Below are 26,846 nucleotides of genomic sequence, written 5' to 3'. Positions count from 1 at the left end.
CTCCCTCTATTACTTTTATCTAAATTTCCAATTCTCGCCTAGAATCAGTAGAAAAACATTATTACAGTTTTATGTTATATGAATAAGAAAAGTTATCGCAATTTGCTTATCTTAATCTTTGAAGCATATTTAATTCTCGATTCCTTTCAAATTGATCCTTCCATCATGAACTATCGTATTCAACTGACCCACAAAGGCAATTGATATTAGCTAAAAACGAACCTTTAAAGACTTTCATTAAAAGTTATTAGCTAAAATTAAGTTGAATTTTGATTTACAAATAAATGAAATCTTCGATCATCGCAGATATAAAAGAAACTGCATAAAAAGAAAGAAACAATTTTGAATCGTGGGATAGGCGAAAAAATGTGTGAAAAAAACTGCAAAAAGAATGCAACATTTTATGAGATTTCTTAAGTCATAAAATTGTTTTGACATAAATGTCTCTCTCACTCCAGGCCACACTCAAACCACATCATCAAACCATACTTATGTAAATTATACAAGAGATTTTAACAGTACGTGAACGAAAACGATAAGCTCTTAATGCTTTCCTGATTGCACAAAAGCCTTCTCTTAAATTCGATAATTTATCCGAATTCATCAGTGAGGATTTCTGTAATTAGTTTTGCGATAAATACAGGTTCCATATTTACCCTTTGTCATGGCCGTTGTGAGCGCAGCATATAATTTTCGTAATTGTTCACCGACTGAGACTTTTATTATGACTGTGAAAAGAATATTTCTGTACCATCTTTATCATAAGGAAAGAATCCATCGCAATCCGGATGAAAATGAAGCATTTTAGAGTGAATTTGATCGGATACAGCAGAAAGATATTCATTGGAGGTAACACGAACTTCTAACGGTGTGAGCGGACCCAATTCGTCCCAACAGAACATACCAAGAACATACTCCATACCAAGTGACAAGAGACAGTATGGATGCAAAGCTTCATGAGATTCATGTTCCAACAAATACACCTGATACCATGTGATCATGCAATGTGTTAACTTACATTTGCATACCGTACGTCTAATTGTCTTTTAATCCGAGTTGTTTCAAATTAAAAATTGTTAAAATGGCAGTGTTACAAATAAGTGAACTTATTCCACACCTACCAAAAAGTATAAAAAAAAACATTCATATTATTCCCATCGTTAAAAAAGATCTTATCCAATTCTTCTTTCATTTTTTGCAAACTCTCTTCTGTCCCCTTGGGGACAACTTATTCCAGCGCTCCACAGCACTCTGCCCGAAGATAAACTTCATAAGATATATTCTACTGTCCCTCCTTAAGATTTTGTAATTGTGCAAATATCGTCTTATAATGACCACTTTCTCTCTACTTGCAAAATTCCCATAAACCGTAGACAAAACACCATGTGCCCTTCTTGACACCTACTTACACTGCATATTGAACTTCATGTCTTTCTGTTCAAGACGTTGATGGATCCTGGAGGATCAGAATGAACCATGAACTTGACAATCTTAATCAGGATGCGGACATCGTCAGATTTGTGAAGAGCCAGAGACTTGCCTGGTTGGGATATGTTATGAGAATGGATGATAGCAGAACAACTAAGAGAATAATGAAATAGAAACCTACCTGTAGGAGGGCAAGAGGAAGACCGCGGAAAAGATGGATGAATGACGTAGAAGAGGACTTAAAGATCATGAGAATAAGAAGTTGGAGAAGTTTTACTTCTGGGAGGGCTTACTGGTGGAACATCGTTGAGAAGGCTAAGATCCACCCTGGGTTATAACGCCAGAAGAAGATGTCTTTGTGTATCGCAAACCCCAAATCTTTCTTGCCCAGAACACCTTTAATCTCCCTCTTCCCCAATCTATAACTACTCTTTCCTATTCGCCAAATTATAACCATCTGAAATCTATTTCCTGCCCCCATCAACATTGATTCGTCCAGATTGCTTGACTGCACCTAAATTGCAAAGTGATGTCTTCCATGCTGATAAACACTTCCTATTACATAAATCTAATTCTCCTTGAGAACAAGCAGAGGTTCTACGACACTTAAAGCTCCTCTGACTCGCGTGGTCATAGAAACATGATATTTATGTTGCATATTTGTTTCTGGAAACAGAAGCTGCTTGGGAATTTGGAAAATTATATGACTGCGAATCACAAGATTAGGACTGAAATTATTGAATACTTGAGTTTATCTCCAATCTTTTAAAACAGGTGAAGTTTAAAGCATGAAATTTTGCCCCAAATATAGCTATAAGATACCATGAACCATGAACTTGACAACCCTATTCAGGATGACCTTGTCCCTTCCCTATGGATTCCATTACTGTTTTTTGCTGTCTTTTCAATAACCCTTAAAAGTCTGGTTCTGGACGCCGTCCCTTATTTCCGAAGTCCATTGAATAGAGTGCCCATTACGTTAGGTATACCTTATATTAATTTACTGTGTATTTTTTTACTTATGAACTTATAAATGCTTATTGAACTTATATAGACATTCATTAGAACATTGTCCTTTCTTACTCATACATCTCCCTTTATACAGAGTGTTTCAATTAAAACTCCCACGGTTTTATCAAATGAAGCTAAAATGTTTTTTTTTTTAATTTAATGTTTAAATTGGAAATTGGTTTCAATGGGAAAGTTGTTCCCCGTCCTCGGTTTAGTCTAAAACCATCATCGGTATACTTCTGAAACAAAAGTAAACTATTTTATTTAAACTATTTTTATTTAAAGTGGTTTGTTATCAAAGATCAGTTATCAGTAACTTCAACAACATCGCATGGCTGCTTCTATTTCCAAGTAAATAACTAATTACCTTGTTATCAATTAATTACTAATTGATTAACTAATAATACATAAAAGCAATCAATTGTTTTCACTTCGCTGAACATACCTCACAACGTAATATTCACTCAACGTTTTTTAATATCCTGTTTATTTCCTCCCCAGATTTTAATAAAAATTGAATTGAAACGTATTTAACCGTTCTAATGTGATTTTATAAAATAAACAAACAGCAACACGTATTTCAGATCATAGTACGCGCTCAACATTTCTACAATGTACTTTACTTATTTCTTCCCAGATTTTGATAAAAGCTGAAATGCAAACGTGATAACTGAAAAATATCATGCATTTTACTTTACACTCTAATTGTATTAGAAGAAAACAGTAATAATTCGTGATTTATCTATTTAGTAAACTGATGACAAAAAATGAGTTTATTAAAAAAATTGCAATTTCATATATGAAAACCAAGTGCGTTAATTTTCTGTATTCACTGTTTGCTGGGCAAAAAACCCACGCTATCCTCGCCTGAGACTGACTAACTCAGCCACATTGTGAAAAAAGACCCATAAAAATTCCTGGAGTCATTGATGGTAGGAGCATCAGCAACTAATGTTTCTAATGCTCTTAAAATCCTACTACAACAACAACTACTAAAATCCTACTATAATTCTGAACAAACTAACTAAATAATTATAACACCTCTTAAAGTACATTCTGTTTCGCCTGACACCATTATTCTGCAAAAAAAAAAGTAAAATAAAAACAGAAAAACAAAATTGAAAAACAAAAAATAATTTAATAACCAGTCTTAACAAACTTTAAGATTCCTTAAGGAGGAAATTTTCTTTTCCTCCTCACTTAATCAGAACATCTTTAGGATATACGATATACTGTCACACAGCTAATTGGATTAGAAGTTGAACTTCCAGAACACTGAACAGTGTCATTAAATATATAAAAACTCTGAAAGGTTACTGTGAAGAAAAATCTAATCTACACGCACAATGGACATGATATGTCAGAATACAGAAAAAAGAGATAAAAAAAAAGAAAAGAAAAAACATCATTAAGCTGATAAGGCAGCAAAGGCAGAGAATGTTAAGATTTCCTTTCGATAAGTACCAAAATTTGAAATAAATAAACACTTGAAGATAATAAGATTGCTGATAAAATTCTGAAGGTTTAAAAAAGATCGATAGAAAGAGAATTCAGAATGCAAGATGATTTAATATTTGATATAAATGAAATCCCAACACGTAATTATATTTTTAAAATAATTATATATTTCACTTATTCATGATTTATATATTTAGTAAACTGATAACAAAATTTAATCGAAATTCTAGTGTCAGTTGTATCCGGCCTCACAATTTATAAAAAACCTGAAGAGTGAGGATAACGAATGTACCATCAAACAGCAAGAATACCTTCAAATCTATCTTATTAAGCAGCTAAAACCGAAAAAAATATATTTTCATTTTATTGGTGCTAGCAGAAAAAGCATGTTACAAAACCAAAAAGACTGATCGTTTTTAGTATCACCAGTTAAAAAAACATAAAAAATAAAAAAACGGATGCAATTTCGTGGCAAAATCGCTGAAGGAGGTTTCATTTTCCACGACACTCTTATTTCACGCATCACTAGTAAGCAATTTGTGGTCGGTTACCATAGTAACCAATGCATATATACGTTTGTTTCAACATCCTTCACTTCCCGTGACTGGGATTCGGGAAGGTGCAAGGGAGGATTATCAGCACGCGGTCAGTAAGAAACAACTAAACTGAAACTGCTATCTAACTAGCGTTTCCTTCTGGACTAATCATCGCAACTGGGTGCGCACCATCCTTATTGCAACTTAGAACTGGAGCAGGAGAATTAAAAAAGAAACAAAAGAGGACTTCATCTTCTTGGAGATTCTCTTTAATGGACGTGTTTGAATGGAAGGGAGATCGCTGATTTTTTGTCACCGTTAGGTCGCTGCACGATTAACACTTAATAGAGGGATTAAGCGTGATTACTTTCTTGTGTGTCTGAATTATACAACAACCTGTTGAGGATTAGATTTTTAATGACGATAGATGCTTAAATATTCTCAAGATAGTAGGAGTCAGAAACTCTTAAAGTTAGGAAATTACTGGTTAATTAAGAGTTTACTTTTATATCTGCAGTATAAAATCCTACAATCAACAATAATGAATACTGGGTTCCAGATAATTGGTAACCTGCTCAATTGTTCTTAGAGATACTGAAAAAGAGCCCGATGGTAATTAAATGAATATCTGCTAAGTTTTGAACCACTAATAGAACAAATGTAAATTAAATAAATTTTTGGTTTATTATACTCGCATGTTGTGCAATACTGCTTTGTTAGATTGGGGCCCAAAACTAAAGGAACATTAAAGGAACTAAAGGAATGAAGACGCACTGCTTCTGATGTGGTTAAGGGGATGATCCAGAATTCCGAATGAGACAGCCAACACCTACGATGTCTTACTCGAGTCATAAAACGCCATTTATCGCTGCAGAAGAAGACAATTGTGTATACATTTAAAAGATATATACTTCGACATTGCAATGGATGAAGTCGTGTTTCTGATGGTGTGACAGAATGATAGTAGGTTGTCACACAGCAGGCGTATCCATTCACCAGAGAATAGACAAAAGTAGGACTCCAAAAATCAACTGTTACAAACATCGTATGCCAGTGGAAGACAGAAGGTAACGCGACCATTCATCCCAGGTAGACTACCATAAATGATCCACAGAGCATGTTGACAGTTGAAATGCACAGCGAGAGTAAATCGAGAAGTCATTCTTATGAGATGGTTCAAGAGATAATTGACAGAACTGAGATAAGTGTAGGCCCAACAACTATCAAAAACGCACTTCATAAAATGGATTACCATTTTATGAAGTGCTTTTCTGGTTCATGGTAACCTGTTTATCCCGTTTTTGGCACGCCAACGCTTCGTGCCAAAAAACACAGCCAATACAAATAGCTTGAAGAGAATAATGTGGTATACTTGCTATTTCCAACCCAGAGCCCAAATCTGAATAGAACTGAACACCTTTGGGATGTTTTGAAACAAGAATTTGGAGTATGAATAAGACGTCCAATGTTTCAAATGTTCAATCCCAATGTTTAAAATTCTCCAAGTGTTCAATTCTACTGTTTCAAATGTTCCAGCAATGCCCCTCGTGTACGTTAAGTCGATACACTACAATTAAACATTTAATAACGAAATATATGATGTATTATTTTATAAAAGTACAGCGTTAAGAAGAAAGTCTTCCTCTTCGAAGCAGTGACATCAATCACTATTTTATATACCTTTTTAGAAAATATTAAACTCAAAAAACATGCTGAAAGAATATGATCTGATCCATATTTACGTGTTTTTCATTTCATGTTGTATTTACCATTTTCTGCTCATTCTCGTTAAGCATTTCAAATTTCTCTTTGCAAAATACATAGCATTAAAGTGCATTTGTTTGTATATATTGTCAGAAATAATCAGCCAGTGAACGTTGGCAGGAAGTGATAAATAAGAGGAGTTCATTTATAAGCAAAAGGTGTTGTCAAGAATTTTCAAGAAGAAAGAAAACCCACATAAAAATCAATCTTCATTAGGGACACCATTTGCGCTGCTTGCACGTCTCCTGAGAGAAAAGAAATGAGGAGGGGAAAAAGCACACAAAGCCAAAGACAATCAAATTTCACTTGATTGATGTCCAGAACCTACCATCAAAGACGAGAAATGCGGGTGGCATTTCAAAACTGGAAAACCTTTGGGTAAAATGGTGAGTTTTTTACCGAACGAAGCAAAAATGTTGATAAGAAAAAGTAGTTAAACTAGTCGTGATATTGTTAAGCAACAACCCTTTCACTTACTTTTCTTCAGCCTATTTCAATAATAAATCAATCGTAAAGGATCCAATTAGTTAATTGGATCGCTTTGCAGGATTACTTTTGCACTCCATTTCGATTTTTTCGTATTTCAGATTCGACTTTGGTAAAAGCTAAAATTTCGATTTTCTGAATAAACGGAATATCTGGTTAAAAATAAATTGTAACCAACGTGGTAAGTGACATAATAGCTTCAGGGGTCAAAGTAAACTTCAATTTACATTTATTTATTCAATCGCAGCAGTACTGAAGAGTTCACCACCAAAATAGGCACAGTCTAGTCGATATGTTTTTCTTGTCGATAAGGCAGATTTACACATTCTAGTTGCTAGTCTGAGTAATTCGACTTAATGGTGTACTGGAACACGTAAACAACTACTCAGCAGAGTAACTCAGCTGTTAGGATAATTAGGCTCAGTGGATCATTCGCATTCTGCTGTAATTCGTATTTGCATTCGCCTGTAAGCATACACTACAACACACTCTGTTGTCCTTGCAAACTATCCATAGCTGGTTGGTTTATAATTATCGTCGAGGTAGACAAGGCCATGAAGCGTCCATACATAATGACTGTCAATCGAGTGTTTTCTATGGTCGGTTTTCCTGTTTTGCGCGACGAAAATCTCGAGCTTTTGGGAATAAAACTATGCCATTAATGGGAAGATACTCGCCCATGACCAACTCGATCATAATGAAAAATTCCCTTAAAATTCCTTGTCTTAACAAGGTTCGAATCCAGTGATCGTAAGCACTGTGCTAGCCGCAAAGCCTAAATTCAACAAATTGTAGTCTATGAGTGTTACCTCGGTTTACCATTAACAGCGTATATAATAGTCTAGTTTAAGCTGATCGAAATTCGCCGGCTATTAATCATTATGGTAAAAAGCTAGGCTACTTATGTTTGCCAGAATGGATCCCAGAACGGGGGTCTGGTGCTGCAAAGATATTTTGTTACTTGAAGCAGGTCTCCGCGCTAGCACAGTGGTTATAATCATCATCTTCTTTCCGGTGGGTGAACAAGGCCCGGATTCGAGTCCCATCAGTGACGAGACGAATTTTTATGAGTTTTTTCACTCTGTGGACTCAGTTAGTCAGTCTCATGAGTGAAGAGCAAGCCCCCCTCCCCCACCATCCACAGAAACTCGGGTTTTTCGTCCAGTAAGACAAGACCAGAGAACACACGCAATTTATGAACATATTACACACAGCATAGACAGATGAATTAGGTTTCGAGTGGCCCTAATATGCACTTTTTTTTTGTTTGAAACAAACATCAGTTTCAGTAGGAATGCATTTATATTAACATATAGCCGTTAAATCGTGCCAAACATGTCAAAATAACTTGGTAGTGTTAGCTTTTCGGGCCTCTATTCCCTCATCCCGAAGTTAGTTAACTACCATCCTGATTGAAGAGGCCTTAAAGAATTCCTTCGGGCACCAACTAGCTATGGATCCAGACCGACTATGCTCTCACAGAGGACCAAATTTAAACAACTGAAGACATGAGGACATATTCATTATGTCAAATGCAATATTGTACATCAATGGTTGTCTCCCAATGAAGTAGTAATGCATCTGTCGAAATATCGTGTTCATGATGACATTTCACAAGTAGTTTGTTTCCTTGGCAAGTGGTAACATATGTCAGATTGTTTGTTCGTGCAGTGATGATGTTGTAGAATATTCATGTTAAGCTACTCCTCTTCACCAATCCATCATTTCAATATGCTCATCACTATGCATGCACGCAGTTATCTAGATCGCTCAATCTAAACGTATTCATTATATATCAAGCACTAGCGCTAGGGATTCAAGCATATCTATTATATACTAAGCCGCGCTTTAGATTTCGATTACATGTTTTCGAAGATGTTTTAAAAAAAAAACATCTTTATAGATTATTTTATGTCTTGTACATATTTGGTGAGAGCCTGAGTATATAACCCTAACTCTAGCCGATGTTTTCTCTTTTAGAAAGGCTCCATGTAGAAGCTACTAAATGAAGCCACCACATTAAAGCTACTAATCATATTATGTTTTTGATCCGATTTATTACTGATATATTTTAATGCTTTTAATTAGTTTAAAATTCTAACCGCTTAAAAATTTTTCATTATATTTTACCTTTGAGGTAATTTGAGCAACTGTTAAATCTTTAGACGGATCCGTGGTAGTTTTGAAGCTATTTAAATCTAAAGCATTTGAACTATTCGGATATCAAAACATATTTATAGCTTTATTATTTATGAAAAATTTCATCCTTGAAAATAAATTAAAGCCATTATTTTCTAAGGTTACAATTTCATTTTTCATTTATTTTGTTATTCAGAGTTTAATATACATCCTTGTAGATTTAATTATTCTTTATTTCGAAAAAAACTACGAAGCCGAACTTCAACATATCGTAGACATTCTTAAATGGATTCACATCTGGAGAACTAGGCGGCCAGAGTAGCAGAATATATGGTGGAAATTTTGGAAGCGTTCCTCGAACCATTCAGATACAATTTTGCAAGGTGGATAGTTGCATTGTCCTCTTGAAAGAATCCGTCGCAATCCGAGTAAAAATGAAGTATTGCGGGTTGAAGTTGATCCAATGCGACAGAAATATATTCATTGGAAGTAACATGACCTTCTAACGGTACGAGCGGACCACGTCCGTACCAACAGAACATACTCCATATCACCTCCAACCGCTTGAGTGGTGGACACAAGACAGTCTGGATGCATGGCTTCATGAGATCCACGCCACACTTTCACAGTACCATTTGTGCAAAAAGGCATAAATCGAGACTCGTCAGATGACATGATCTTTATCTACTGTTCCACAGTCCAGTCTTGGCTTTGGTGGCACCACTTCATTCGAATCTTTAAATTATTTTGCAGAGAGAAGTGAGTTTCGAGACTATCAAATCCGAGATTCTTCAACACCCACCACATAGTTCGGTTGAAAATGGAAATTTTTCAATCATTTGCAGCACACTGGACCTTCCATTCTGGCGCATAATTCGTTTCAAATTCCGGCAATCTCGCTTGAAGTAAGAATCTACTAAGAATCCCCAGGAAAAGCATACATTATTTATCTAATACCAAGGAACTTGAGGTCATATTTGCGACAACTTACATTTGAATACTGTACGTTTAACTTTTCGCCAGTGACTGTAGTTCATAACAAACTCGTTGGACAACCGAAAAGTAAAATTTGCGTAATATTTGAAACTTGTACTATTGAGCTTATTCTATTCCTTTCCTACGTAACCTAGCTTTCTTGTACACCAAAAGTTGATACTGGTTTAAAAGAATACATATTCAGACTTGAAAGGTTAATAGTTGAAAAAGAAACGATGAAATAGCTGTAGAAGTAAAAAAATTACAATTCAGATAAACTTCAAAGTTACAGTTATAAGCATATTTAAAAAACAAGAATAGCACGAAAACCAAACATTTGTGTAACAGATTAATAAATCTGATGTTGTGTCCTCTAAATTTAAGTGAAAGAGAAAAAGAGTGAGAGAGAGAGAGAGAGAGAGGAGGAATTTAATTTCTGCTTTAAATTTTAATGAAATAGATTACTGGAGGTATTCTTTTGGTGATAGGACCATAATCAACTCCCTTCCTTTCTGGTGTTGACTCATCTATTTTTACCATAATGCAATTTTTAAAAGTTGCAATTTCTCTGAAGACTCATTATCTTGCCCTGACGTTGAAGGTAAAAGCAAGGAGCTGGTAAGTTTGTGTCGCATGATATTAGCTATGTGTAATGAGATTTCTGAGCTTAGTTTGGCATGACGTCCCCGAGGATAGTAGTGACATTTTGCTATTAGCCACAATGCCATTAAAATACCTAAATGTCTGCTATTTATTTATTTTTTCTCTCTCTTCACATTTCTGTAAATTAATCGAAGTGTTCATCTGCAAAAAGAAAGTAATCCGTTTCCCAAATTTTGGCTCAATAACTTAGGACTTTTAAAAGAAAAACTTATACACTTTAACTAATCAAATGAATGTCGGGGATTTTAAATTACCAGTTAAAATAAAAATAAAATACGTCAAGCCACACTTAATTTAATATGATGGATTCTTTTAATATCGGATTCTTTCAAGAGGACAATGCAACTACAACGCAGCTGAATTAGACGGTTTTGAGCAAGGGCTGCTTGATTCCCCCCCCCTCCCGAAAACTAGGATTTTCCTTCAGGGAAACTGTCCAAAGAATATACACAATTACAGACACAGTATACTAACGCCTCACAGCTTTAGTTCCTATGGTTCAGAACACATACACAATGTTGATTTTTACATATAGGGTCCCTGGGTTCGATTTCGCCATATGGGAAGGCCATTTATAAGTGACTTTCATAAGGTGATTGAGTCTGTATTGAAAGTTGTACGGATTTTCCTTCGGTAAATTCGGTTTTTCATCCCATAAGAAAATAAAGCGATCGTAGAATGCACACAATTTAACAACAAAAAACATTGGCATTAACCTTAGCTAAGGTTTTGTGTCTAAAAATTGTGTGATTGGCAATGAGATGGCCTTAGATGACTCAGTGTTCAATCCAAATAACCCAATCAACTCAGAGTACATTTCCGATGATAAAATTTTATAAGCAACAAATGACAAACAAAAAAAATGATAGGTAAAATTTGTCGTTCGTGTAAACAAATTGATTTTAATTGGGTAATGAAACACGAAGTTTTCTGAACAGTGCAAGACGAGCTGCTAGTTCTGGGATTTTGTCAATGTTAGAAGATAGATTACATCAGCATTGAGCTAACTCAATGTTGATGAAATCTTTCTTCTTTCTCAGACTTAACACAGGAGGAGGGACATAAATTCAAATTGAGGAAAGATGGTTGTAAAGTAAACGTGCGGAAATTTGCCTTCAGTCAGCGAGTAGTTGACGGTTGGAAGAACCTTTCATCCTGTACTGTGAAGGTAGATGGTTTGAATAAACTTAAGGAAGAATTAGACAATTAGGGGAGATTATATTCCACTACTAATACTACACTGTTCGACAAAATTAACAGAACAAAATGATTTTTATTTAAAAAGTATTTTATTGTGAACATCGTTGCAGAAGGCGAATATTTTATATAATAGGCATTCTTGGCAAGCAAATTCCGAGTATCCAAAAGAAATCGATCTACCACCTTACAAAGCACCACATTATGCAAATTATTCATGCCTATAAAAACACGGGTTGCTACTACATCATTTCATTCCCGTTTTTTGGCTTTCTCAGTAGGACAGCCACATCTCCAATACTCAGGATGGCAAGTTATCGTCGTTTAGATGATTCTTTGAGATGGTGGGTCGTTGGACTACTTGAAGCCGGTCAATCACAGGTGGATGTGGCACGTTGGCTTAATGTGTCACACAGTGTTGTCTCGGTACTATGGAAGCAGATGTCTGCGCAGTAGCACAGTGGTATCGTCACCGTCCTCCCCACACCAGGTGGAAAAGGCCCGGGTTCGAATCCCGTCGATGACGCGAGGAACTTTAATGGGCTTTTTTCAATCCGTGGCTGAGTTAAGTCGGTATCAGGCGTAGATAGCAAGATTTCCCCCAGAAACTTTTGCTAAGTCCAGAAATATAATATCTGTTGTAGTTCCTTGATATAAATTTGATATAAAATAATTGAGAGGTATATATTATGGCAAAACTGCCATTAGTAATAGCAACTTCTGGAATTAAACCACACTGAAAATCCTCTAAAACAGGTGAAGATAAAAGCACGGTTTATTTAAATTATAGCTTCGATAATTTCAGTGATGTTTCAAGATCCAGGAGTAAAGGGGGGGGCCATACTCCCTCTCAATGAGACCGCTAACTATAATAGCCATTGAACAGGTATATAAAAATTCCTCCAGTTTCAGACGGTGTTCAAATCCCAACCCCTCCAAAAGAGAGATAAGTGGCCAATCTACAAAGTACCAATCCACTATACTGCATGACTATCTAGTGAGTCTCGATGCAAGTTTTGCATCGAGACTCACTAGATGATCATGCAAGTTGCAATACCCAAGCAGCTTAAGATAATCATGATAATCAAGCTACTCGGAGACCAGCAGACAAAGGCGCCAAAATTGTTCATACATTCATCAAGTCTGCGATGGAATCCGATACAAACATTTCCAAAAAGGGTGACATGTTCTAGCCCTATACTACCATTCTGGTCAGCGGAGATGAGGGAAACCCCTGGTGCCGTTTGATCCACAAACACACACACTTTAAACTACCATTGCGGTCATCTTATTGGCAATTCAAAATTGCCAAGCTCTGTTTTTTATTTGTTTGCATTAATTTTTGATTGAATACTAATACTGTCATAGCAAGTTGGTGTTCCATTACTACTGAATACCTCCAAACACAATATAGGTTTATATTTTATAACATGATGTCCTTTAATTTATGGCCCTCGTGAGTAGCACAGTTGGTATAATCATCGTCCTTCCCACATCCGTTGAAAAAGATCTCACTTCGAATTCCGTCAACGACGCAAGGAATTTTTATGGGACTTTTCAAAACGTGGCTGAGTTAGTCGGTCTCAGCGAGGATAGCGTGATTTCTTTTTCCCGGAGACTCGGGTCTTATGTCCAGCAAACAGCAAGTTGACCTCAAAACACACGCAATATAGAGACATATTATATACGGCGGAGTATGCCTAAGTTTTTGATGCGCCTAAAAATCCTACAACAACAACCTTTAATTTATTATATCGATATTGCTTTTATTATTATATCATTTAATGGTCATGTGTGCGTTAAGCACCGAAGCAACTAAGGCCATGAGGCATAATTTTTTATTATGTCTACGACTGTGTACGTTTTTTGGTCGGGTTGCCGTTTTGTAGATAAAAGAAAACCGATTTTCGGGGAGAAAAAGTATCCAATCCTCGCTTGAGACTGACTAACTCAGCGACGTTGTGAAAAGAAGCCCATAAAAATTTCTCCTTTCAATGACGCTATTCGAACTCAGGTCTTATTTTTGGATAGAGGAAGCAGTGATTATCAACGTTTGTTTATATCTTAAACCTAGATGAGTTGAACCAAAAATTCATGGTTCAAAATTTCGCTAATAAGCAGTTTATCAGAAATATCTTGAATACAAACCATAAAATAATTTTTGTGGTTTGTACTAATCTATTTATTCTGTCTTTTCTGATTTGGATTATCGCTTAAATATGTTCAACGCTCTCTCAATTCAATCTTTCTGTTACAAAAATTATCGAGTAAGGGGATTTATCGTGCTGTATTGAAAGTTAAATTAAATTTTTCCTTAATTGAAATATATCACAAAAGCAATTTATTTTCCGAACAAAACACTTCTAGAAAACGAAAATTTTTAACATTATTGAATGTATTAAGCACGTCAGGATATCAATTACGCATTACAAAAAGAGAGATCGTTTAGGATGCAGTACAAACTTTGCTTGCCATTCTCAGATGGCAACTAGAAGAATTTATTGCTACTCAAATCTAAAAACAATCATAATCAATTTACAAAATATATTATGATTACTTGTTAAATTTCAGCTGTATTATATATGTATATACAAAGCTAATTGAAAATCCTACTCCTTGATTCAGATAGCATAAATACGCCATTGAAGAAAAATCGGAACTTTTGACGCACTTTATCTTTTCTGAATGAGCGAAGTATTTTCTAAGAAAAGGGTCAATGACCGAATGCATGGGTGAAATCGTTGATATACTCGCCATTTGCTCGCTTCTGATGCTGGAACTATAAAGCACGGCTAAGCGAAAAACATGCTGTTCGTAAACCTCAGATAATTGGATACGATGAATGGAACTTCATCAGTCTTTGAAAACAATTTTACATTAAGTTTAATGAGAAATTGCATGTGGTAGTCTAATTTTTTGTCACATACTTGCTTTACAAACAGACAATTTGTATAGCAATACTGCATTGAAAGTATCTGAGCTTAAAATGTTTATAAATTGCTCAGCGCAATGTATGTTTGTAATAATTTCATTGATAAGCTGGACAATAGCTACGAATACAAATAAAAAATATTATCTTATTGATCCGAATAAGTTACTTATAGGAAAACAATAAATTATTAATTAACACTATTAAATTTTCAAAATTAATATATTCCTCGAGAATAATGCACCTTTGAGCTCGTCAGGGACTCAAGACTCCAGCAATCTACCAAGTGATGCACACCCGATTCGGGCCTCAAAACAGAAAAACCAAGTGCAAACTACTCTGGTTAAAAAGGACATTGTTTTATTAGGAGACTCCATTGTCAGGGAAACGGGGAATATTTTTTGTAATAAGGATAGGTGGAGAAGAACCAGGGTATGTCTGCCGGGAGCAACTATTGATGATGTCACCAACAGATTGTCAGATTTTAAAGGGGGTAAAGAGAATATTATTATTCATGTGGGGACAAATGATATTAAACGTACACGATGTGACGATTTGTTGGAAAAATACAGGACCATGCTGAGGAAATGTCGCGAGCTAGACCATAATGTCTATGTGTCTGCAATTCTGCCCAGATATGTTAAGAGCCTTGTGGATTAACTCAAGACTTGAAGGAATCTGCAAGGCTTTAGGGGGGAAATTTCTACCAGCATGGCTCACTCTTGTAGGTAGAAGGAATTTGTTTTGTACAGACGGGATACACTTAAACAAAGGTGGTGCAAAACTTTTTGCCAGTATTATTGAGGATACCTTAAAGGTTCAGGGAAACTGCTAGTTAGGGGGGATGTGGGTAATACTGACACGCGTTTATCTGATAATATTGGTCAAAGTAACTCTTGCACATACCTCAAGAGTTCTTATCTGTTACCCCAACTGGACGTATTATCTAGATGTTCTGGGGGCAGAAACGTTTCACGTGAGCGGGTAGCTAATATCAGGGAAGAGAGCCTAAAAAACTTACAGGGTTGTGTTAGGGTTGTTAAATATACAAGGACAGCAAGTCTTAATTGTTTATATAGTAATGTTAGAAGTGTCGTCAATAAAATGAGCGAATTCGAACTGCTGGTTAAAACAAGTAACGCGGACATAATAGGGCTTACGGAGACGTGGTGTCACCCGGAAATTGGGGATGATGAGTTTCAGTACGGCTTGTATAACGTATTTAGGAAGGATAGGGTAGGGTAGATAGAAGGGGTGGTGGGGTAATGCTTCTTATCAGAAGCAGCCTGAGTGCGACGATAGCTTTCCCGGATTCAGACATTTCACATGCTAGTAGAGAGTCTGTATGGTGTGAGATAGTTGGAAACAAAGGTATAATGCGAGTAGGAGTAATCTACAGACCAGGTGATTGTGAAGATTATGACGAAAGCCTCTACATGCAAATGGAATGGGCAAGTAAGCGTCAATGTCTTATTATGGGTGATTTCAATCTGCCTCTAATTGATTGGAGTAAATGGGAAGGAAACTCGACATGGAGAACAAAATTTTTAAATCAACTAGATGACTGTTATTTGTATCAACATGTCAGGGAAAGTACTAGAGAAAAGAATATCCTAGACCTCATCATCACACATGAATCAGATGACATAACAGGGCTGACAGTAGAGGAACCAGTAGCAGGAAGTGATCACGGAGTTCTACGGTGGATGATGACGAGAGAGGTAGCAGACAAAGGAATGGGTTTTAATTTCAGAAAAGGAAATTACGATGCCTTAAGGTACTACATGGCCTCTATTAACTGTGTAGATATCGTGCAGAAAATGAATACAATTGAACTGTGGTACGCTTTTAAAACATTAATCACAGATGCCTTGAATGCGTATATACCATTAAAAAAATACTCCACGAGGAGGGTTCCAAGTTGGATGAATAATGAAGTTGCCACATTACTTGAGCAGAAAAAGGTGGCATGGAAAGGTTACAGAGCAATAAAAAGTACTGAAGCCTATAACAGCTACAAGGCGATGTGTAATAGAGCCACAGAAAAGGTTCGACAGGCAAAGGCATTTTATGAGAGATCACTAGCAAACAGAGCAAAGGGGGGGGGGGATAAGGAATACTTCACATGTATAAATTCCAAGAAGAACAGGACAAACCAGATCGGACCTTTACGTAAGGGAAAGGGGATAGTAATAAATACACCAGCTGCCGTTGCAGATGAACTCAACAGTTATTTTGCATCGATATTTACAAATGAAAAGCCGAAATTGTGGGAGCGAAGTTAAAAAATATGTAATTAATGATATTGAAATTTCGCAAGATTATTTAATGAAAAAACTTTCGAGCCTACAGACCAGTAAGGCTCCTGGAGTTGATGGAATATACCCTATAATCTTAAGGAAGGCCGCAAGCGAGTGCATTGAGCCATTGAGGCTAATTATGCGAGCATCACTAGACTCTGGGGAGATTCTCGTGGATTGGAAAAGTGCAAATGTATCTCCCATACATACGGGTGACTCTAAAAGTGAAGTTGGAAATTATCGACCTGTCAGTCTGACTTCAGTAGTAGGGAAAATCATGGAGGCAATGATCAAGGGTGTAATTCAAGATCATTAGGATCGAATTGAAATTCTTAAGGATACTCAGCATGGTTTTGTAAAGGGAAAATCATGTTTATCAAATCTGGTTCGCTATTTTGAAAGGGTCACTCACGAGCTGGATTTCGGGAATAATTTCGGCATTGTTTATTTAGATTTCAGTAAAGCTTTTGACTCAGTCCCACATGAGCGGGTGCTTTATAAGCTGGAACAGGTTGGAATCACTGGGAAAATCCTTAGATGGATAGCAGGATGGCTTCAGGGCAGGAGGCAGAGGGTTGTGATAAATGGCTATTCCAGATTGGGTTGATGTAAGAAGTGGGGTTCCCCAAGGGTCAGTATTAGGACCACTGTTGTTTTTAATTTTCATAAACGACATTGATGAAGGGATAGAGAGCGTGATGTCTAAATTTGCAGATGTTGTTAAAATTGGTAGAGTAGTTAGTGTTCACTGTCAAGCTGAGCTTCTTCAGAGAGACTTAGATAGACTTCAGGAATGGTCAGAAAAATGGCAGCTATGCTTTAATCCAACAAAGTGTAAGGTATTACACCTGGGAAAAAGTAATCCCAAAATAACTTTCACTTGGTGGAGTTCAACTAAACCCAGTACTGGAGGAAAGGGACTTGGGTGTTACGATACGGTCAGCCATGAAATTCTTTGAGCATTGTAAACAGGTTGCAAGGAAGGCCCATGGTGTCCTGTCGATGATCTATCGAAATTTTGCAAGTAGAGATAGGGACGTAATAATCCCATTATATAAGGTTTTTTTTACCACACTTGGAATACTGTGTTCAAGTATGGAGACCGCACCTAAAGAAAGACATCGAGCCTCTTGAAAGGGTGCAAAGAAGGGTAACTCGCCTGGTGAGATCGGCAAAAGGGCGTCCTTATGAAGAAAGACTTCGAATATGTGGGTTGCAGAGTTTGGAAACTAGACACCTTAGAGGAGATTTGATTGAGGTGTTTAAGGCTCTGAGAGGCATCAGTAAAATGAATGACGACGAAATTTGCAAGATTATAAATGATTCTAGAACTAGGGGACATAAATTCAAGTTACGGGGGGAAACGTTTAGATTGGACTGCAGGAAGTTTTATTTTAGCCAACGAGTTATAAATTACTGGAATAAGTTGCCTTCACGGGTGGTAGAGGCCGGCAGTTTGGGTAAATTCAAAGGTCATCTGGATAGTACTTTCGGGTAAGGGAAGCGCATAGGATGATAGGTTTAATTTCCTTTTTTTTTTATTAATTATTATTTATTTTTTTTTTTTGTTTTGTTCGGATTTTCTTTTTTTTTTTTTTTTTTTCTTGGCTGGTGCAGCATAAGCCATAGGCTTTCTTGCACCATGCGGCCATTACTAATACTAATATTAATTTTTGCCTTGGAGCAGTTTATCTAAAATCTGACCAACAACCGAAGCGCCATCTAGTTATATGAAACCAGACGAAAGGAAAGTGGTATCAGTGTTGTGTAGACATTAAAATAAAGTCATTAAAATAAACTAAAAATATTTTATATGGAATTACCTGTTATGGGTAGAAGTAACCCTCTGGGGTTACTTCTACCCATAACAGGTAATTCTAATAACAACAGTTTTTATTTCCTAAAACTTAACGTTATGAGCGTATACTTAATTTCTTCATAAAGCAAAAAGTTAATTAAAAATTAATTTCAAAATTCCTTATCATCCAAGAATGTTAACTTCGATATTAAAATTCTATCTTCCTTCTAAATCTATACTATTGTACCAAATTTAATTTCATACTACAGATTCTCAAAGAAAACATTGAAAATGTAGTTCTGTTTTCATAGTTTCATTTAAACTCTGGTAATATTAATAGTGAAAAATTACGTAAGGAAATAACTTTTAGCATTAGCATTAGTAGAGGCACATGATGTAAGAAAGAAAACTTATGTAGAATTAGCCAAAAAATATATATCACACATCCATTCCCTCTAAACGTTTGTCCAGTTCCTCCTTGAATTTATTCAAACCACAACGACAGATGGAAGTTTATTCCAGCAATCAACAACCCGATGGTTAAAGGCAAATTTCCGCAAATCTATTCTATAACTGTCTTTCCTCAGTTTGAATTTATGCCCCCGCAGGTTCATATTCTAAACAAGAGGAAGAATCCCATCAGAATTAAGCCTGCTCAACCCATTCAAGGCGTTATACACCTCAATCAGATCACGTCGCAGGTGCCTACTCTACAGACGCTGCAAATTGCAGAACTTAAGCCTTTCTTGGTAAGACCACCCCTTCGTTCCCCTCACCAATCTTGTTGCCCTTCCCTGTTCTCGCTCAAGTAAATCTACATCCTTCCTAAAATGAGGCCTCCAGACCTGTACGCAGTACTCAAGGCGTGGCCTGACCATTGACTTATACAAAGGGATAATCACCTATTCTTTCCCTACTAGTAAAATTTCTGTATATCATTGACAATTCCCACGACTTGCTCTGGCAGCCTGTCTGCACTGCTCAGAGAACACTGCTCAGAGAACTTCATATCCGACTGCACAATTATCCCCAGATCTTTTTCATTTTCTACCACCATAAGTGTAATACCACACAAGTCGTACGTTACTCTGGGGTTACTTCTACCCATATGAAGTACTTTGCATTTGTCAATGTTAAACTTCAATTGCCACTTCTCAGCCCATCTGCCCAAATTTTCTAGATCCTCTTGCAGTAGCACACTGCCATTACTGTCAATAACAACCCTGCAAACCTCGACACATTATCATCTGCAAACTTCGACACTAAGCCTGATATACTTTCATCAATATCATTTATATATATATACAAAACAACAGTGGGCCCAACACCGAACCCTGGGGGACTCCGCTAATAACATTAATCCACGAAGAGCGTACATCGATTACCACTCTCTGTTTTCTCCCATTCAACCACCCTTTTATCCATTGTAGCAACTTGCGCTTAACTTACAGAGCATCGGCCAAAAAAAAAAAAAAAAAAAATCGAACGTCACCTGTCCATACCATTTATCTAATTTTCCGTTAAATTTATTCAAAATTAAGGAAAAATTATTACAGGAGATGGCCAGGTGAAGTAGGAATTTTTTTCTGCACGTATATCCTGCAACCATCCATCTTCAGTTTAAATTTATGGTCCCTTATGTGCGTTGTCCGACAAAGAAAAAGATGCCATCAGCATTTAATTTACTTAATCAATTTACTGAATTTAGAGCCCTAAATACTTCAGTCAGAATTCTTCGCAAGTGCCTACTTTACAGACGCTGCAATTTTCAGAACTGAAGTCTTTCGTGGTAAGAGTACCCTTTTGTGCTCATGGCTAATCTTGTTGCTCTTTTATGCAACCGTTCCAACAGATCCGCATCCTTCTTAAAATGAGGCTTCGACGCCTGTGTACAGTAACTCAAGATGCAGCCTAACCTCTGCCTTATATAACGGGATTACTTGTATAAGGCATGATGAGGTACAGAGTGTCCATTATTGCCATCACCCCTGCTTTACGTAAGCTTGGCAAAAACCTTTGGTCTAGACACCTCATCCTTATGAACTAAACTTGGAGTTTAACATCTAAGTTGCCTCACTGGCAGGTGTTTCTCCAAGTTCACGCAATTAGAAGCTTAATGATTATTGTTACGGTTCATTTCATTCCCATTACAGTCTTGGAAGAATTCTTCCAATCGGTTGGACTATGATCGACCGAATGTAGGGACTTTCTCCCACCCAAACTCGAGAGTTTCCGTGAAAGAAATTTTTTTCTCTTTCATTACCTAAAAATACACGCAGTTTACACGCATTACACTAACGCCTCGTGGCCTTAGTCCCTAAATATATTTCCTTTATTCCCTTGGTCCGACTAAATAAAAAATTTAAATGTTTTTTCCGTGATCATAAGTCCCATCACCGGGACATTTTTTTATGTTGGTTCTCCATCTAGATGAGATTTTGTTTCGGTTTGGTAACCAGGCAAAGGATATATCAATATAAAATAAACAGAAATAAGGAAGAAAGGTCTCTTTGAACACTTTTAATTGAAAAGTTATGATTTGTGTTGTGCAAGGGGTAGCTTCGCATGCTTTCTGAAAGAATTATAACCACTTTTTCCTCTGGTTGCTATTTCTGGACCAAAGTTCTTGTTAAAAGTATCAGACATCGATGAAATTGAATTTACGGCCCTTGCATCTCGATATAGGAATTTAATTAGTATACGAGAAAATTCCAATAGCACTGCATCCTTTTAAGTAATTTATTCTGAAAATCTCTGCGCAGTTTAAATGCTACCTTATCGATTACACATTTCTCTTGCACATTTTCAGTCATGATTCTAAGTGATCACAAAAAAAGGTCCTTAAAACTCACTTCTACCTGCATTATTTATTCATCCCCACCAGAAATATGTAAGAATGAAAATAATATTCAAGTTTAGCTACAAGAACTTTCTATTCGATTGGTTGGCAGCAAAACTATTCGAAAGGAAAATCTAAACATGGTGGATTCGAAGCACGTTCAGGAAGGTCCAGCTTCAATCCTGTCAATGAGTGGGAGAATTTCTTCGAAGTCGTTCCACTTGGGGCAGTGGTTACTCGATCTCAGCAGATCTTAAAATATTTACAAGTATGTACACTTGTGTACAATTGTGACCACCTACCTAATTCTGTGTTGGACCACAGGATAACAGCCGTATTCGCCAAGGCATTGACTCCACTAGATGTCTGAAGACGTCCATACGGATCTGCAGCCATGCTGCCTGCAAGACTTTCCACAGTGCCGGAATAGATGAACAGTTGCATGTCCATAAGCCTCACTTTCTGTTCTAAAACATCCCCATATTAAATTGGATTGTGGTCAGACGAATTTGGAGGCCAATCAAGATGAGAGATATCTTCACTGTGTTCCTCGAACCACTTGTGCACAGTGTGGGCCCGATGACAAGCTCATTATCGTTCTGGAAGATCCCATTTCTGTCCGGGATAAAATGCAACATGGCAGGGTGCCCATGGTCTCCTAAAAGCTACCGGTAGACCTCCCCAGTGAAACGTTGATGCATACACACCAGGGGTCCTAATTCTCGCCAGCAAAATATTAAGCAATCACCGCCACCTGTCTGCCAGCTATGAAGCATAGTCCATTACGGAAGGGGCGGTCACAATTCAGTGATAACTTCTTACCCAGATTTTTAATGGTTACGAAAAAATAATTGATTCACTCCAGTGGCTTCACTAAATGTGAATTCAAACAGCCTTGGAGGCAAACAATTCTTTCGCAATTTTTGCAGTATGAGCAACTGTGTGATCGAGTTGATGAAAGTAAGATATCTACAAGTTGTACTACAGTACTGCGTTTCGTCACCTTAACTTTACTGAAGAGGTGCGGGTTCAAATCCCATCCGAGAATCGGTGAAATTCTTAAAGGCTTCTTCAATCTAGCCAAGCTCAGGAGGAAGTAGGATTCACCAGGTGAGTTATTTTCAGTTTTTCAGCATGCACAACATGAAAATCAGCATAATAAAAACACACGCGCACTTGTACAAACATAATATAGCCTTAGATGCTAATGCACTATACTGTTGTGATATTGATGTCATTGTATAAATAACAATAACATCACTTCAGCCAGAATAAATAACTTGAGTCAGAGTAATAAAACACTTCATTCAGAATAAATAACAGGTTCATTATTGAATGGGATTCATGAATGCGCAAAATATCTTCTCTATTATAAGTGATTCCGTGAGGGTGCATTAAATACTTAATTCCAACGGCGTTTGGAACCTCCATGAGTCCATTCAACACTAGCAAAATGACCTCGCAGAAGAATCACTTCAATTTCATTATTAACAGGTTAATGTCGATCTCTATTTTTTAAAAATAATAATAAATAGTAATAATATTCCCCCAGTATATTATTCACTGTCAAACTAATTCAAATTATTTTTGTCTTCTTGATGAATTTGAAATAAGTATTGGGGTATGAGCAACCTCGTGAGTAGGACAGTTGATAGGATCGCCATCCTCACCACGCCGAGTGGAAAAGACCTGAGTTCGAGTCCCGATGATGAGAGGAATTTTTATGGGCTTCTTTTCACAAGGTGGCTGAGTTAGTAGAGGCGAGGATAGCGTGGTATTTTCTCCCGGAAACTCGGGTTTTAGTTGATGATCTCCTAAAACCCTACGTTTTACGTTTTATTACGTTTTACCATTGAAAACCCAAACAGCCATAGCTCCCAAACCGTCCTGAACAAGACACATGTTAATATTGTTTTTACTTTTTTTTTTTTTTTTTCAGTTTTTAATCGATTATGAAAGTATAAAAAATTGTATATGTGTGGGATAAGAGCTCTGTTATCCACTTGTCCCTATTACACTTAGAATAGCAAAAAGTACAGGAAAGTATTAGTAGGAGCGGAAGAAGAAAAGAAACGGTATAGAAGAATGAAAGGGACAGTGACTCCTTCAACTCACACCACTTATAAACTCCTCGAATAGGCAACGCTTTCATCCAACAACGGGTGAATGGGATCTATCCAGTTACATTAAAGGAGGCAACAAAGGAATTAAACAGGTCCTTAGCCATGATTATAAGGGCATCCTTGGACTCAGGGGAAGTCCCCACGGATTGGAGATGTGCAAATTTATCCCGAATGAACAGAGGGATCAAAAGGTGACACGAATATTTAGAGACATGTTAGTTTAACTTCTGTTCCGGGGAAAATAATGGAGTCACTGGTTAAAGAAGCACTACAGGATCATCTAGACAAGACTGCAGTTATACTTCAGGCACAGCATGGATTTGTTAAGGGGAAGTCTTGTCTGACAAATTTGATTGGATACTACGATGTGGTCACAAAGGAACTGGATGCAAAAAATAATTCGATATTATATACTTGGATTTTAGGAAAGCGTTTGATACTGTTGCCCATGGAAGACTATTGTACAAGTTGGAGCAGTATGGCATTAAGGGTAAATTGCTGCGATGGTTGAGTGGGAGAAGACAGAGGGTGGTAATTAATGGTGGGTGCTGCTCTTCGTGGACTAATGTTATTAGTGGAGTCCCACAGGGTTCGGTGTTGGGTCCTCTGTTATTTTGTACATTTATCAATTATATTGATGAAGGTATATCAGGCTTAATGTCCAAGTTTGCAGACAACATGAAGGTTGGTAGGGGCGTACTGTCATGTCATTAATAACCCTTTTCCAGTACTTTTCCAGATTCTGTTGAACAGAATCTGGAAAAGTTGACCAGATCGGCTCAGATGTGGCAACTGAAGCTTAACATTGACAAATGCAAAGTGTTGCATACGGGTAGCAGTAGCTCCAGAGTAACATTCCAACTGCGGGGTCCTACACTCAGGATAGTGGAGAATGAAAAAGACCTGGGAGTAATCGTGCAGTCATAAATGAAGTTTTCTGAGCAGTACAAAAAGGCTGCAAGAGTAGCTCATGGGGTCTTGTCAATGATATACAGGAATTTTGCTAGCAGGGATAAGGAGACGATTATCCCCTTGTATAAGGCAATGGTCGGGCCACACCTTGAATACTGCATACAGGTCTGGAGGCCTCATTTTAGGAAAGATGTAGATCTGCTGGAACAGGTACAGAGAAGGGCAACTAGATTAGTGAATAGAACAAGGGGTTGCTATTACCAGAAAAGCTTAAGTTTTGCAAATTACAGTGTCTGAAGACGAGACACCTGCGAGGTGATCTGATTGAGGTGTATAAGGTTGAATGGTTTGAGAAAGCTCAATGTTGATGGGATTCTTCCTCTTGCTCAGATTCCGCACTTGAGAGGTCATTAATTCAAATTGAGGAAATACAGTTGTAGAATAGATGTGCAGAAATTTGCCTTTATCCAGCGCGTGGTTGATTGCTGAAACAAACTTCCATCTCTCGTTGTGGAAGTTCAGAACAACGAAATTCAAGGCCGAACTAAAAGAAACTTTTGGAGTGAATGAATGGTGAAACAGGAAGGTTTTTTTTGGCTCCAATATGGAAGACTGTTGTTACCCATTTTCGTAATCTCCGGGCAGCATCAGGCTCTCCCCGTTGGCAGTTTTAAGGATTATCATTGGTGGGTGCGTAGGTATTCTTGTTATAAAAACCCCTATTTTTTTTAATCTAACGTGTATTTGAAAATAAAATATGGGTCTATTTATTAGGAATGCCATGCTAGAAAAAAGAAAAAGTGTCTCAATAAATCTACTGTAACTACTACACTTAAGAAAAATTTTTAACTTTAGTATTCGCAATGAACTTAAAAATTAAACTTATTTTTAAAAAATATGACACTGTGGTCAAGAAAAGCACACAAGTATAATAAAGAGTTTCATAAACAGTCTACCTATCAATTTTATAAAAGCATATATTCTAATTCTACAAATTAAACTTTTCATTAGGGCGAGGAATCTTAGATCCAACGCATCAGGGTGCAAAAGATGAACATGGCCCATTCGTGCCTGTGTTCGCTGGCTCACTTTAATATTCAGAATGCATCCAGAGATCGTTAGTACTGGTTAATATTCAGGTAAACCTCACTGAATAAAAACTCCAGTCATTATTTTTTTACTTATTATCTATATAACCTACAGTAGGTACAATATTACAAATGCACAGTTGTTAAATAGCTTTATGTTAAATCCTGCTTTCGGATTAAGTATAAATAAGCGAAAAAAAATCGATTTTAAAATCGATATTCGAGAAATCAAAGGTACGCTTTAAAGCCAAGATACTTTTTGTAGATGTAAAACAAAGAGGACTTATTTTTCTTAGCCAATTGATAACCACTGTAGGAGAAAGCAGTTATAAGTGCGCTAGGATATTGATTTCAATTAGCGCTAGAAGCCTATCGCATCCCATACATGGTGAAAAAGAAAATAAATAACTAAATTTCTTTTTATCCTTGGATACAACAGAAAACTTCTGAGCCAAACGTCGAGTGGAACTGAAGGTTTGCTATCGGCAGCTACCTTATCGATCGTCTGCTTTTAAATGGATTATAGACAAGATGAATGCAATAGGAAAAAAAATTAAAAAAACATACCTTCTAATAAAACCTCCTTCTCTGGTTTCTCAATCACCCTCTGCTCACTTAAGAATATGCCTACGATACAGAATCAAAGGAGAAATTTTACTCTCAACCACTAGCAACGTTCCACATCTACTTTCCGAATCCTTACACACACGCCAGGCAAGGTAGAGCGCCACGCTGTATGAAACGTAATTCTGACGTCATGTTACGTCATTGAATTTTGCTGGAAGTCCACAAATAGCCTTTCTAATAGCATTCCATAGTAGAGTTTAATTTATTTCATACGAGGAATGGATGTGCTCATTTTAGTGTCGATTATTACGCTCGGTGGTTTCAAAGGAATATTTTCTTTGAACCACGAATGAACTCCTTATTAAAATGTTATTGAAGCAGAAGACTAATAGCGTAATGTATCGAAGTCAAGAACTGTTTGTACCTAAATGTTTGGTAATAATCCGACTTTAATTGATTATGCGAAATTAGAAAAGGATTGTAATTAAAGTTACACCACTGGTTGATTATATAAGGATGGTTTATCTGAAGGCGATTAAATTTGTCGAATCAGTAGGTAGCGCACAGTTTCAGTATTATTTAAATCTAGTATGAGGCTGTTGTTTTTGTTTTGTGTCCTCCAACGTAAGAAGG

General features: G+C 36.8%; 1 protein-coding gene across 1 annotated transcript in view; it reads right to left on the bottom strand.

Moving 5' to 3' along the window:
- The window catches only part of LOC150077123 (synaptosomal-associated protein 25-like), a 246,895-nt gene extending 220,549 nt beyond the window's left edge, over positions 1-26,346 (bottom strand). The window contains exon 1 of the mRNA XM_090386876.1: positions 26,214-26,346. The gene's annotated coding sequence lies outside the window, so the exon portion shown is untranslated. The remainder of the gene's footprint in view (positions 1-26,213) is intronic.
- Positions 26,347-26,846: the final 500 nt, after the last annotated feature.

This window comes from Mastigoproctus giganteus, chromosome 12 (genome assembly GCF_048544385.1).
Source record: "Mastigoproctus giganteus isolate SK-2022 chromosome 12, ASM4854438v1, whole genome shotgun sequence".
NCBI lineage: Eukaryota > Metazoa > Arthropoda > Arachnida > Uropygi > Thelyphonidae > Mastigoproctus > Mastigoproctus giganteus.
The sequence above is the reverse complement of the archived record's forward strand: the minus strand, read 5'-3'. Positions and strand labels throughout refer to the sequence as shown.